We start from the raw sequence: 16294 nt of genomic DNA, 5'->3' as shown, positions 1-16294 counted from the left end.
CTTATACTGTTCTTGGTGTGTCATGACATAAAAAGAAGGTATAGGGACATTTTTATGTACTCTCAGCATCTTTGATGTGCTCATGCTTTGTTCAGGATCCTGTACATATTTTATGCATACAAGAACTAACTAGATTCCTTGGATAACTTGATTAAGTAGATTCTAACATAGAGCATAGCGCTCGATAGATTGATATACCTTTTTTTCCGAGTATACTGTTTTATTTTTCCTAATGTTACTTTTTGGAATTTACAAAAAAAAATTATCGATTGTAACCTTTTGGAGGTTACACTCGTAAAACAAATTCCCGAATGTAACCCTGAAGCTTTTCCCGAATGTAACCTCCAGTCCGATGGTGACTTTGCTTGGGATAGTTTACGATACCAATAGTATTAAAAGTAATTTTCATTACAATTTCCTTCAGCAATGCCACGTTAGTCTTTCGTTGCGGGCACTTGACTACTAACGCAGCGACCCGGGTTCTATTCCCGCTGATAGCCTATTTTTTTTTCTTTATTTTTTTTTTTTAAATATCGATACTTAATTATACTGTTCTTGGTGTGTCATGACATAAAAAGAAGGTATAGGGACATTTTTATGTACTCTCAGCATCTTTGATGTGCTCATGCTTTGTTCAGGATCCTGTACATATTTTATGCACACAAGAACTAACTAGATTCCTTGGATAACTTGATTAAGTAGATTCTAACATAGAGCATAGCGCTCGATAGATTGATATACCTTTTTTTCCGAGTATACTCTTTTATTTTTCCTAATGTTACTTTTTGGAATTTACATTCGGAAAACAAATTATCGATTGTAACCTTTTGGAGGTTACACTCGTAAAACAAATTCCCGAATGTAACCCTGAAGCTTTTCCCGAATGTAACCTCCAGTCCGATGGTGACTTTGCTTGGGATAGTTAACGATAACAATATTATTAAAAGTAATTTTCATTACAATTTCCTTCAGCAATGCCACGTTAGTCTTTCGTTGCGGGCACTTGACTACTAACGCAGCTACCCGGGTTCGATTCCCGCTGATAGCCTATTTTTTTTCTTTATTTTTTTTTAAATATCGATACTTAATTATACTGTTCTTGGTGTGTCATGACATAAAAAGAAGGTATAGGGACATTTTTATGTACTCTCAGCATCTTTGATGTGCTCATGCTTTGTTCAGGATCCTGTACATATTTTATGCACACAAGAACTAACTAGATTCCTTGGATAACTTGATTAAGTAGATTCTAACATAGAGCATAGAGCTCGATAGATTGATATACCTTTTTTTTAGAGTATACTGTTTTATTTTTCCTAATGTTACTTTTTGGAATTTACATTCGGAAAACAAATTATCGATTGTAACCTTTTTGAGGTTACACTCGTAAAACAAATTCCCGAATGTAACCCTGAAGCTTTTCCCGAATGTAACCTCCTGTCCGATGGTGACTTTGCTTGGGATAGTTTACGATACCAATAGTATTAAAAGTAATTTTCATTACAATTCCCTTCAGCAATGCCATGTTAGTCTTTCGTTGCAGGCCCTTGACTACTAACGCAGCTACCCGGGTTCGATTCCCGCTGATAGCCTATCTTTTTTTTCTTTATTTTTTTTTTAAATATCGATACTTAATTGTACTGTTCTTGGTGTGTCATGACATAAAAAGAAGGTATAGGGACATTTTTATGTACTCTCAGCAACTTTGATGTGCTCATGCTTTGTTCAGGATCCTTTACATATTTTATGCACACAAGAACTAACTACATTCCTTGGATAACTTGATTAAGTAGATTCTAACATAGAGCATAGCGCTCGATAGATTGATATACCTTTTTTTCCGAGTATACTGTTTTATTTTTCCCAATGTTACTTTTTGGAATTTACATTCGGAAAAAAAATTATCGATTGTAACCTTTTGGAGGTTACACTCGTAAAACAAATTCCCGAATGTAACCCTGAAGCTTTTCCCGAATGTAACCTCCAGTCCGATAGTGACTTTGCTTGGGATAGTTTACGATACCAATAGTATTAAAAGTAATTTTCATTACAATTTCCTTCAGCAATGCCACGTTAGTCTTTCGTTGCGGGCAGTTAACTACTACCGCAGCGACCCGGGTTCTATTCCCGCTGATAGCCTATTTTTTTTTCTAAATTTTTTTTTTTAATTATCGATACTTAATTATACTGTTCTTGGTGTGTCATGACATAAAAAGAAGGTATAGGGACATTTTTATGTACTCTCAGCATCTTTGATGTGCTCATGCTTTGTTCAGGATCCTGTACATATTTTATGCACACAAGAACTAACTAGATTCCTTGGATAACTTGATTAAGTAGATTCTAACATAGAGCATAGCGCTCGATAGATTGATATACCTTTTTTTCCGAGTATATTGTTTTATTTTTCCTAATGTTACTTTTTGGAATTTACAAAAAAATTATCGATTGTAAGCTTTTGGAGGTTACACTCGTAAAACAAATTCCCGAATGTAACCCTGAAGCTTTTCCCGAATGTAACCTCCAGTCCGATGGTGACTTTGCTTGGGATAGTTTACGATACCAATAGTATTAAAAGTAATTTTCATTACAATTCCATTCAGCAATGCCACGTTAGTCTTTCGTTGCGGGCACTTGACTACTAACGCAGCGACCCGGGTTCGATTCCCGCTGATAGCCTATTTTTTTTTTCTTTATTTTTTTTTTAAATATCGATACTTAATTATACTGTTCTTGGTGTGTCATGACATAAAAAGAAGGTATAGGGACATTTTTATGTACTCTCAGCATCTTTGATGTGCTCATGCTTTGTTCAGGATCCTGTACATATTTTATGCACACAAGAACTAACTAGATTCCTTGGATAACTTGATAAAGTAGATTCTAACATAGAGCATAGCGCTCGATAGATTGATATACCTTTTTTTCCGAGTATACTGTTTTATTTTTCGTAATGTTACTTTTTGGAATTTGCATTCGGAAAAAAAAGTATCGATTGTAACCTTTTTGAGGTTACACTCGTAAATCAAATTCCCGAATGTAACCCTGAAGCTTTTCCCGAATGTAACCTCCAGTCCGATGGTGACTTTGCTTGGGATAGTTTACGATACCAATAGTATTAAAAGTAATTTTCATTACAATTCCATTCAGCAATGCCACGTTAGTCTTTCGTTGCGGGCACTTGACTACTAACGCAGCGAACCGGGTTTGATTCCCGCTGATAGCCTATTTTTTTTTGTTTATTTTTTTTTTTTTTTAATATCGATACTTAATTATACTGTTCTTGGTGTGTCATGACATAAAAAGAAGGTATAGGGACATTTTTATGTACTCTCAGCATCTTTGATGTGCTCATGCTTTGTTCAGGATCCTGTACATATTTTATGCACACAAGAACTAACTAGATTCCTTGGATAACTTGATTAAGTAGATTCTAACATAGAGCATAGCGCTCGATAGATTGATATACCTTTTTTTCCGAGTATACTGTTTTATTTTTCCTAATGTTACTTTTTGGGATTTACAAAAAAATTATCGATTGTAAGCTTTTGGAGGTTACACTCGTAAAACAAATTCCCGAATGTAACCCTGAAGCTTTTCCCGAATGTAACCTCCAGTCCGATGGTGACTTTGCTTGGGATAGTTTACGATACCAATAGTATTAAAAGTAATTTTCATTACAATTCCATTCAGCAATGCCACGTTAGTCTTTCGTTGCGGGCACTTGACTACTAACGCAGCGACCCGAGTTCGATTCCCGCTGATAGCCTATTTTTTTTTTCTTTATTTTTTTTTTAAATATCGATACTTAATTATACTGTTCTTGGTGTGTCATGACATAAAAAGAAGGTATAGGGACATTTTTATGTACTCTCAGCATCTTTGATGTGCTCATGCTTTGTTCAGGATCCTGTACATATTTTATGCACACAAGAACTAACTAGATTCCTTGGATAACTTGATTAAGTAGATTCTAACATAGAGCATAGCGCTCGATAGATTGATATACCTTTTTTTCCGAGTATACTGTTTTATTTTTCGTAATGTTACTTTTTGGAATTTGCATTCGGAAAAAAAAGTATCGATTGTAACCTTTTTGAGGTTACACTCGTAAATCAAATTCCCGAATGTAACCCTGAAGCTTTTCCCGAATGTAACCTCCAGTCCGATGGTGACTTTGCTTGGGATAGTTTACGATACCAATAGTATTAAAAGTAATTTTCATTACAATTCCATTCAGCAATGCCACGTTAGTCTTTCGTTGCGGGCACTTGACTACTAACGCAGCGACCCGGGTTTGATTCCCGCTGATAGCCTATTTTTTTTTGTTTATTTTTTTTTTTTTTAAATATCGATACTTAATTATACTGTTCTTGGTGTGTCATGACATAAAAAGAAGGTATAGGGACATTTTTATGTACTCTCAGCATCATTGATGTGCTCATGCTTTGTTCAGGATCCTGTACATATTTTATGCACACAAGAACTAACTAGATTCCTTGGATAACTTGATTAAGTAGATTCTAACATAGAGCATAGCGCTCGATAGATTGATATACCTTTTTATCCGAGTATACTGTTTTATTTTTCCTAATGTTACTTTTTGGAATTTACATTCGGAAAAAAAATTATCGATTGTAACCTTTTGGAGGTTACACTCGTAAAACAAATTCCCGAATGTAACCCTGAAGCTTTTCCCGAATGTAACCTCCAGTCCGATGGTGACTTTGCTTGGGATAGTTTACGATACCAATAGTATTAAAAGTAATTTTCATTACAATTCCCTTCAGCAATGCCACGTTAGTCTTTCGTTGCGGGCACTTGACTACTAACGCAGCGACCCGGGTTCGATTCCCGCTGATAGCCTATTTTTTTTTTCTTTATTTTTTTTTTAAATATCGATACTTACTTATACTGTTCTTGGTGTGTCATGACATAAAAAGAAGGTATAGGGACATTTTTATGTACTCTCAGCATCTTTGATGTGCTCATGCTTTGTTCAGGATCCTGTACATATTTTATGCACACAAGAACTAACTAGATTCCTTGGATAACTTGATTAAGTAGATTCTAACATAGAGCATAGCGCTCGATAGATTGATATACCTTTTTATCCGAGTATACTGTTTTATTTTTCCTAATGTTACTTTTTGGAATTTACATTCGGAAAAAAAATTATCGATTGTAACCTTTTGGAGGTTACACTCGTAAAACAAATTCCCGAATGTAACCCTGAAGCTTTTCCCGAATGTAACCTCCAGTCCGATGGTGACTTTGCTTGGGATAGTTTACGATACCAATAGTATTAAAAGTAATTTTCATTACAATTCCCTTCAGCAATGCCACGTTAGTCTTTCGTTGCAGGCCCTTGACTACTAACGCAGCGACCCGGGTTCGATTCCCGCTGATAGCCTATTTTTTTTTTTTTTTTTTAAATATCGATACTTAATTATACTGTTCTTGGTGTGTCATGACATAAAAAGAAGGTATAGGGACATTTTTATGTACTCTCAGCATCTTTGATGTGCTCATGCTTTGTTCAGGATCCTGTACATATTTTATGCACACAAGAACTAACTAGATTCCTTGGATAACTTGATTAAGTAGATTCTAACATAGAACATAGCGCTCGATAGATTGATATACCTTTTTTTCCGAGTATACTGTTTTATTTTTCCTAATGTTACTTTTTGGGATTTGCATTCGGAAAAAAAAGTATCGATTGTAACCTTTTTGAGGTTACACTCGTAAATCAAATTCCCGAATGTAACCCTGAAGCTTTTCCCGAATGTAACCTCCAGTCCGATGGTGACTTTGCTTGGGATAGTTTACGATACCAATAGTATTAAAAGTAATTTTCATTACAATTCCATTCAGCAATGCCACGTTAGTCTTTCGTTGCGGGCACTTGACTACTAACGCAGCGACCCGGGTTTGATTCCCGCTGATAGCCTATTTTTTTTTTTGTTTTTTTTTTTTTTTTTAAATATCGATACTTAATTATACTGTTCTTGGTGTGTCATGACATAAAAAGAAGGTATAGGGACATTTTTATGTACTCTCAGCATCATTGATGTGCTCATGCTTTGTTCAGGATCCTGTACATATTTTATGCACACAAGAACTAACTAGATTCCTTGGATAACTTGATTAAGTAGATTCTAACATAGAGCATAGCGCTCGATAGATTGATATACCTTTTTATCCGAGTATACTGTTTTATTTTTCCTAATGTTACTTTTTGGAATTTACATTCGGAAAAAAAATTATCGATTGTAACCTTTTGGAGGTTACACTCGTAAAACAAATTCCCGAATGTAACCCTGAAGCTTTTCCCGAATGTAACCTCCAGTCCGATGGTGACTTTGCTTGGGATAGTTTACGATACCAATAGTATTAAAAGTAATTTTCATTACAATTCCCTTCAGCAATGCCACGTTAGTCTTTCGTTGCGGGCACTTGACTACTAACGCAGCGACCCGGGTTCGATTCCCGCTGATAGCCTATTTTTTTTTTCTTTATTTTTTTTTTAAATATCGATACTTACTTATACTGTTCTTGGTGTGTCATGACATAAAAAGAAGGTATAGGGACATTTTTATGTACTCTCAGCATCTTTGATGTGCTCATGCTTTGTTCAGGATCCTGTACATATTTTATGCACACAAGAACTAACTAGATTCCTTGGATAACTTGATTAAGTAGATTCTAACATAGAGCATAGCGCTCGATAGATTGATATACCTTTTTATCCGAGTATACTGTTTTATTTTTCCTAATGTTACTTTTTGGAATTTACATTCGGAAAAAAAATTATCGATTGTAACCTTTTGGAGGTTACACTCGTAAAACAAATTCCCGAATGTAACCCTGAAGCTTTTCCCGAATGTAACCTCCAGTCCGATGGTGACTTTGCTTGGGATAGTTTACGATACCAATAGTATTAAAAGTAATTTTCATTACAATTCCCTTCAGCAATGCCACGTTAGTCTTTCGTTGCAGGCCCTTGACTACTAACGCAGCGACCCGGGTTCGATTCCCGCTGATAGCCTATTTTTTTTTATTTTTTTTTTTAAATATCGATACTTAATTATACTGTTCTTGGTGTGTCATGACATAAAAAGAAGGTATAGGGACATTTTTATGTACTCTCAGCATCTTTGATGTGCTCATGCTTTGTTCAGGATCCTGTACATATTTTATGCACACAAGAACTAACTAGATTCCTTGGATAACTTGATTAAGTAGATTCTAACATAGAACATAGCGCTCGATAGATTGATATATATTTTTTTCCGAGTATACTGTTTTATTTTTCCTAATGTTACTTTTTGGAATTTGCATTCGGAAAAAAAAGTATCGATTGTAACCTTTTTGAGGTTACACTCGTAAATCAAATTCCCGAATGTAACCCTGAAGCTTTTCCCGAATGTAACCTCCAGTCCGATGGTGACTTTGCTTGGGATAGTTTACGATACCAATAGTATTAAAAGTAATTTTCATTACAATTCCATTCAGCAATGCCACGTTAGTCTTTCGTTGCGGGCACTTGACTACTAACGCAGCGACCCGGGTTTGATTCCCGCTGATAGCCTATTTTTTTTTTGTTTTTTTTTTTTTTTTTTAGATATCGATACTTAATTATACTGTTCTTGGTGTGTCATGACAAAAAAGAAGGTATAGGGACATTTTTATGTACTCTCAGCATCATTGATGTGCTCATGCTTTGTTCAGGATCCTGTACATATTTTATGCACACAAGAACTAACTAGATTCCTTGGATAACTTGATTAAGTAGATTCTAACATAGAGCATAGCGCTCGATAGATTGATATACCTTTTTATCCGAGTATACTGTTTTATTTTTCCTAATGTTAGTTTTTGGAATTTACATTCGGAAAAAAAATTATCGATTGTAACCTTTTGGAGGTTACACTCGTAAAACAAATTCCCGAATGTAACCCTGAAGCTTTTCCCGAATGTAACCTCCAGTCCGATGGTGACTTTGCTTGGGATAGTTTACGATACCAATAGTATTAAAAGTAATTTTCATTACAATTCCCTTCAGCAATGCCACGTTAGTCTTTCGTTGCAGGCCCTTGACTACTAACGCAGCGACCCGGGTTCGATTCCCGCTGATAGCCTATTTTTTTTTTATTTTTTTTTTTAAATATCGATACTTAATTATACTGTTCTTGGTGTGTCATGACATAAAAAGAAGGTATAGGGACATTTTTATGTACTCTCAGCATCTTTGATGTGCTCATGCTTTGTTCAGGATCCTGTACATATTTTATGCACACAAGAACTAACTAGATTCCTTGGATAACTTGATTAAGTAGATTCTAACATAGAACATAGCGCTCGATAGATTGATATATATTTTTTTCCGAGTATACTGTTTTATTTTTCCTAATGTTACTTTTTGGAATTTGCATTCGGAAAAAAAAGTATCGATTGTAACCTTTTTGAGGTTACACTCGTAAATCAAATTCCCGAATGTAACCCTGAAGCTTTTCCCGAATGTAACCTCCAGTCCGATGGTGACTTTGCTTGGGATAGTTTACGATACCAATAGTATTAAAAGTAATTTTCATTACAATTCCATTCAGCAATGCCACGTTAGTCTTTCGTTGCGGGCACTTGACTACTAACGCAGCGACCCGGGTTTGATTCCCGCTGATAGCCTATTTTTTTTTTGTTTTTTTTTTTTTTTTTTTAGATATCGATACTTAATTATACTGTTCTTGGTGTGTCATGACAAAAAAGAAGGTATAGGGACATTTTTATGTACTCTCAGCATCATTGATGTGCTCATGCTTTGTTCAGGATCCTGTACATATTTTATGCACACAAGAACTAACTAGATTCCTTGGATAACTTGATTAAGTAGATTCTAACATAGAGCATAGCGCTCGATAGATTGATATACCTTTTTTTCCGAGTATACTCTTTTATTTTTCCTAATGTTACTTTTTGGAATTTACATTCGGAAAACAAATTATCGATTGTAACCTTTTGGAGGTTACACTCGTAAAACAAATTCCCGAATGTAACCCTGAAGCTTTTCCCGAATGTAACCTCCAGTCCGATGGTGACTTTGCTTGGGATATATTACGATACCAATAGTATTAAAAGTAATTTTCATTACAATTTCCTTCAGCAATGCCACGTTAGTCTTTCGTTGCGGGCACTTGACTACTAACGCAGCTACCCGGGTTCGATTCCCGCTGATAGCCTATTTTTTTTCTTTATTTTTTTTTTAAATATCGATACTTAATTATACTGTTCTTGGTGTGTCATGACATAAAAAGAAGGTATAGGGACATTTTTATGTACTCTCAGCATCTTTGATGTGCTAATGCTTTGTTCAGGATCCTGTACATATTTTATGCACACAAGAACTAACTAGATTCCTTGGATAACTTGATTAAGTAGATTCTAACATAGAGCATAGCGCTCGATAGATTGATATACCTTTTTTTCCGAGTATACTGTTTTATTTTTCCTAATGTTACTTTTTGGAATTTACATTCGGAAAACAAATTATCGATTGTAACTTTTTTGAGGTTACACTCGTAAAACAAATTCCCGAATGTGACCCTGAAGCTTTTCCCGAATGTAACCTCCTATCCGATGGTGACTTTGCTTGGGATAGTTTACGATACCAATAGTATTAAAAGTAATTTTCATTACAATTCCCTTCAGCAATGCCACGTTAGTCTTTCGTTGCAGGCCCTTGACTACTAACGCAGCGACCCGGGTTCGATTCCCGCTGATAGCCTATCTTTTTTTTCTTTATTTTTTTTTTAAATATCGATACTTAATTATACTGTTCTTGGTGTGTCATGACATAAAAAGAAGGTATAGGGACATTTTTATGTACTCTCAGCAACTTTGATGTGCTCATGCTTTGTTCAGGATCCTTTACATATTTTATGCACACAAGAACTAAATACATTCCTTGGATAACTTGATTAAGTAGATTCTAACATAGAGCATAGCGCTCGATAGATTGATATACCTTTTTTTCCGAGTATACTGTTTTATTTTTCCTAATGTTACTTTTTGGAATTTGCATTCGGAAAAAAAAGTATTGATTGTAACCTTTTTGAGGTTACACTCGTAAACCAAATTCCCGAATGTAACCCTGAAGCTTTTCCCGAATGTAACCTCCAGTCCGATGGTGACTTTGCTTGCGATAGTTTACGATACCAATAGTATTAAAAGTAATTTTCATTACAATTCCATTCAGCAATGCCACGTTAGTCTTTCGTTGCGGGCACTTGACTACTAACGCAGCCACCCGGGTTTGATTCCCGCTGATAGCCTTTTTTTTTTGTTTATTTTTTTTTTTAAATATCGATACTTAATTATACTGTTCTTGGTGTGTCATGACATAAAAAGAAGGTATAGGGACATTTTTATGTACTCTCAGCATCATTGATGTGCTCATGCTTTGTTCAGGATCCTGTACATATTTTATGCACACAAGAACTAACTAGATTCCTTGGATAACTTGATTAAGTAGATTCTAACATAGAGCATAGCGCTCGATAGATTGATATACCTTTTTATCCGAGTATACTGTTTTATTTGTCCTAATGTTACTTTTTGGAATTTACATTCGGAAAAAAAATTATCGATTGTAACCTTTTGGAGGTTACACTCGTAAAACAAATTCCCGAATGTAACCCTGAAGCTTTTCCCGAATGTAACCTCCAGTCCGATGGTGACTTTGCTTGGGATAGTTTACGATACCAATAGTATTAAAAGTAATTTTCATTACAATTCCCTTCAGCAATGCCACGTTAGTCTTTCGTTGCGGGCACTTGACTACTAACGCAGCGACCCGGGTTCGATTCCCGCTGATAGCCTATTTTTTTTTTCTTTATTTTTTTTTTAAATATCGATACTTACTTATACTGTTCTTGGTGTGTCATGACATAAAAAGAAGGTATAGGGACATTTTTATGTACTCTCAGCATCTTTGATGTGCTCATGCTTTGTTCAGGATCCTGTACATATTTTATGCACACAAGAACTAACTAGATTCCTTGGATAACTTGATTAAGTAGATTCTAACATAGAGCATAGCGCTCGATAGATTGATATATTTTTTTTTCCGAGTATACTGTTTTATTTTTCCTAATGTTACTTTTTGGAATTTACATTCGGAAAAAAAATTATCGATTGTAACCTTTTGGAGGTTACACTCGTAAAACAAATTCCCGAATGTAACCCTGAAGCTTTTCCCGAATGTAACCTCCAGTCCGATGGTGACTTTGCTTGGGATAGTTTACGATACCAATAGTATTAAAAGTAATTTTCATTACAATTCCATTCAGCAATGCCACGTTAGTCTTTCGTTGCGGGCACTTGACTACTAACGCAGCCACCCGGGTTTGATTCCCGCTGATAGCCTTTTTTTTTTGTTTATTTTTTTTTTAAAATATCGATACTTAATTATACTGTTCTTGGTGTGTCATGACATAAAAAGAAGGTATAGGGACATTTTTATGTACTCTCAGCATCATTGATGTGCTCATGCTTTGTTCAGGATCCTGTACATATTTTATGCACACAAGAACTAACTAGATTCCTTGGATAACTTGATTAAGTAGATTCTAACATAGAGCATAGCGCTCGATAGATTGATATACCTTTTTTCCGAGTATACTGTTTTATTTTTCCTAATGTTACTTTTTGGAATTTACATTCGGAAAAAAAATTATCGATTGTAACCTTTTGGAGGTTACACTCGTAAAACAAATTCCCGAATGTAACCCTGAAGCTTTTCCCGAATGTAACCTCCAGTCCGATGGTGACTTTGCTTGGGATAGTTTACGATACCAATAGTATTAAAAGTAATTTTCATTACAATTCCCTTCAGCAATGCCACGTTAGTCTTTCGTTGCGGGCACTTGACTACTAACGCAGCGACCCGGGTTCGATTCCCGCTGATAGCCTATTTTTTTTTTCTTTATTTTTTTTTTAAATATCGATACTTACTTATACTGTTCTTGGTGTGTCATGACATAAAAAGAAGGTATAGGGACATTTTTATGTACTCTCAGCATCTTTGATGTGCTCATGCTTTGTTCAGGATCCTGTACATATTTTATGCACACAAGAACTAACTAGATACCTTGGATAACTTGATTGAGTAGATTCGAACATAGAGCATAGCGCTCGATAGATTGATATACCTTTTTTTCCGAGTATACTGTTTTATTTTTCCTAATGTTACTTTTTGGAATTTACATTCGGAAAAAAAATTATCGATTGTAACCTTTTGGAGGTTACACTCGTAAAACAAATTCCCGAATGTAACCCTGAAGCTTTTCCCGAATGTAACCTCCAGTCCGATGGTGACTTTGCTTGGGATAGTTTACGATACCAATAGTATTAAAAGTAATTTTCATTACAATTCCCTTCAGCAATGCCACGTTAGTCTTTCGTTGCGGGCACTTGACTACTAACGCAGCGACCCGGGTTGGATTCCCGCTGATAGCCTATTTTTTTTTTCTTTATTTTTTTTTTAAATATCGATACTTACTTATACTGTTCTTGGTGTGTCATGACATAAAAAGAAGGTATAGGGACATTTTTATGTACTCTCAGCATCTTTGATGTGCTCATGCTTTGTTCAGGATCCTGTACATATTTTATGCACACAAGAACTAACTAGATTCCTTGGATAACTTGATTAAGTAGATTCTAACATAGAGCATAGCGCTCGATAGATTGATATACCTTTTTTTCCCAGTATACTGTTTTATTTTTCCTAATGTTACTTTTTGGAATTTACATTCGAAAAAAAAATTATCGATTGTAACCTTTTGGAGGTTACACTCGTAAAACAAATTCCCGAATGTAACCCTGAAGCTTTTCCCCAATTGTAACCTCCAGTCCGATGGTGACTTTGCTTGGGATAGTTTACGATACCAATAGTATTAAAAGTAATTTTCATTACAATTTCCTTCAGCAATGCCACGTTAGTCTTTCGTTGCGGGCAGTTAACTACTACCGCAGCGACCCGGGTTCGATTCCCGCTGATAGCCTTTTTTTTTTTCTTTATTTTTTTTTTAAATATCGATACTTAATTATACTGTTCTTGGTGTGTCATGACATAAAAAGAAGGTATAGGGACATTTTTATGTACTCTCAGCATCTTTGATGTGCTCATGCTTTGTTCAGGATCCTGTACATATTTTATGCACACAAGAACTAACTAGATTCCTTGGATAACTTGATTAAGTAGATTCTAACATAGAGCATAGCGCTCGATAGATTGATATACCTTTTTTTCCGAGTATACTGTTTTATTTTTCCTAATGTTACTTTTTGGAATTTACATTCGGAAAAAAAATTATCGATTGTAACCTTTTGGAGGTTACACTCGTAAATCAAATTCCCGAATGTAACCCTGAAGCTTTTCCCGAATGTAACCTCCAGTCCGATGGTGACTTTGCTTGGGATAGTTTACGATACCAATAGTATTAAAAGTAATTTTCATTACAATTTCCTTCAGCAATGCCACGTTAGTCTTTAGTTGCGGGCACTTGACTACTAACGCAGCGACCCGGGTTCGATTCCCGCTGATAGCCTATTTTTTTGCTTTATTTTTTTTAAATATCGATACTTAATTATACTGTTCTTGGTGTGTCATGACATAAAAAGAAGGTATAGGGACATTTTTATGTACTCTCAGCATCTTTGAAGTGCTCATGCTTTGTTCAGGATCCTGTACATATTTTATGCACACAAGAACTAACTAGATTCCTTGGATAACTTGATTAAGTATATTCTAACATAGAGCATAGCGCTCGATAGATTGATATACCTGTTTTTCCGAGTATACTGTTTTATTTTTCCTAATGTTACTTTTTGGAATTTACATTCGGAAAAAAAATTATCGATTGTAACCTTTTGGAGGTTACACTCGTAAAACAAATTCCCGAATGTAACCCTGAAGCTTTTCCCGAATGTAACCTCCAGTCCGATGGTGACTTTGCTTGGGATAGTTTACGATACCAATAGTATTAAAAGTAATTTTCATTACAATTCCCTTCAGCAATGCCACGTTAGTCTTTCGTTGCGGGCACTTGACTACTAACGCAGCGACCCGGGTTCGATTCCCGCTGATAGCCTATTTTTTTTTTCTTTATTTTTTTTTTAAATATCGATACTTACTTATACTGTTCTTGGTGTGTCATGACATAAAAAGAAGGTATAGGGACATTTTTATGTACTCTCAGCATTTTTGATGTGCTCATGCTTTGTTCAGGATCCTGTACATATTTTATGCACACAAGAACTAACTAGATTCCTTGGATAACTTGATTAAGTAGATTCTAACATAGAGCATAGCGCTCGATAGATTGATATACCTTTTTTTCCGAGTATACTGTTTTATTTTTCCTAATGTTACTTTTTGGAATTTACATTCGGAAAAAAAATTATCGATTGTAACCTTTTGGAGGTTACACTCGTAAAACAAATTCCCGAATGTAACCCTGAAGCTTTTCCCGAATGTAACCTCCAGTCCGATGGTGACTTTGCTTGGGATAGTTTACGATACCAATAGTATTAAAAGTAATTTTCATTACAATTCCCTTCAGCAATGCCACGTTAGTCTTTCGTTGCGGGCACTTGACTACTAACGCAGCGACCCGGGTTCGATTCCCGCTGATAGCCTATTTTTTTTTCTTTATTTTTTTTTTTTAAAATATCGATACTTAATTATACTGTTCTTGGTGTGTCATGACATAAAAAGAAGGTATAGGGACATTTTTATGTACTCTCAGCATCTTTGATGTGCTCATGCTTTGTTCAGGATCCTGTACATATTTTATGCACACAAGAACTAACTAGATTCCTTGGATAACTTGATTAAGTAGATTCTAACATAGAGCATAGCGCTCGATAGATTGATATACCTTTTTTTCCGAGTATACTGTTTTATTTTTCCTAATGTTACTTTTTGGAATTTACATTCGGAAAACAAATTATCGATTGTAACCTTTTTGAGGTTACACTCGTAAAACAAATTCCTAATGTAACCCTGAAGCTTTTCCCGAATGTAACCTCCAGTCCGATGGTGACTTTGCTTGGGATAGTTTACGATACCAATAGTATTAAAAGTAATTTTCATTACAATTCCCTTCAGCAATGCCACGTTAGTCTTTCGTTGCGGGCACTTGACTACTAACGCAGCGACCCGGGTTTGATTCCCGCTGATAGCCTATTTTTTTTTCTTTATTTTTTTTTTTTAATATCGATACTTAATTATACTGTTCTTGGTGTGTCATGACATAAAAAGAAGGTATAGGGACATTTTTATGTACTCTCAGCATCTTTGATGTGCTCATGCTTTGTTCAGTATCCTGTACATATTTTATGCACACAAGAACTAACTAGATTCCTTGGATAACTTGATTAAGTAGATTCTAACATAGAGCATAGCGCTCGATAGATTGATATACCTTTTTTTCCGAGTATACTGTTTTATTTTTCCTAATGTTACTTTTTGGAATTTACATTCGGAAAAAAAATTATCGATTGTAAACTTTTGGAGGTTACACTCGTAAAACAAATTCCCGAATGTAACCCTGAAGCTTTTCCCGAATGTAACCTCCAGTCCGATGGTGACTTTGCTTGGGATAGTTTACGATACCAATAGTATTAAAAGTAATTTTCATTACAATTTCCTTCAGCAATGCCACGTTAGTCTTTCGTTGCGGGCAGTTAACTACTACCGCAGCGACCCGGGTTCGATTCCCGCTGATAGCCTATTTTTTTTTTTATTTTTTTTTTTAAATATCGATACTTAATTATACTGTTCTTGGTGTGTCATGACATAAAAAGAAGGTATAGGGACATTTTTATGTACTCTCAGCATCTTTGATGTGCTCATGCTTTGTTCAGGATCCTGTACATATTTTATGCACACAAGAACTAACTAGATTCCTTGGATAACTTGATTAAGTAGATTCTAACATATAGCATAGCGCTCGATAGATTGATATACCTTTTTTCCGAGTATACTGTTTTATTTTTCCTAATGTTACTTTTTGGAATTTACATTCGGAAAAAAATTATCGATTGTAACCTTTTGGAGGTTACACTCGTAAAACAAATTCCCGAATGTAACCCTGAAGCTTTTCCCGAATGTAACCTCCTGTCCGATGGTGACTTTGCTTGGGATAGTTTACGATACCAATAGTATTAAAAGTAATTTTCATTACAATTCCCTTCAGCAATGCCACGTTAGTCTTTCGTTGCAGGCCCT

The sequence above is a fragment of the Nematostella vectensis genome, chromosome 15 (genome assembly GCF_932526225.1).
Source record: "Nematostella vectensis chromosome 15, jaNemVect1.1, whole genome shotgun sequence".
NCBI lineage: Eukaryota > Metazoa > Cnidaria > Anthozoa > Actiniaria > Edwardsiidae > Nematostella > Nematostella vectensis.
The sequence above is the reverse complement of the archived record's forward strand: the minus strand, read 5'-3'. Positions refer to the sequence as shown.